The sequence below is a fragment of the Malurus melanocephalus genome, unplaced genomic scaffold, assembly GCF_030028575.1.
Source record: "Malurus melanocephalus ecotype Western Australia unplaced genomic scaffold, MMel_1.1 scaffold_356, whole genome shotgun sequence".
NCBI lineage: Eukaryota > Metazoa > Chordata > Aves > Passeriformes > Maluridae > Malurus > Malurus melanocephalus.
The window spans coordinates 42638-42900 of record NW_026623588.1 but is presented as its reverse complement, the minus strand read 5'-3'; positions in this window follow the sequence as shown (position 1 = coordinate 42900).

The following is a 263-nucleotide window of genomic DNA, read 5'->3' as shown; positions in this document are numbered from 1 at the left end:
CCACAGCCTGGCCAAGGCGCCCATGGCAGCCACTCTGGGGTGGGGATGGGCTAAGGGGACACTCAGGGCCTGTGGCTGATGGATCCCTGCAGACTCCATGAGGAACCACCACTGGCAGCAGGACTCTGCCCGGGGMAGGCTCCATTCCCTTGATTTTATCTCTCAGCACAAGAGTTCGTTTAGTTCCTTTCAAGGTTAACACAAAATTCCCCTCTGTTCTCATGAAGCTGCAGCCCCTCCAGGGCCCATCCCTGCCCCAGCTC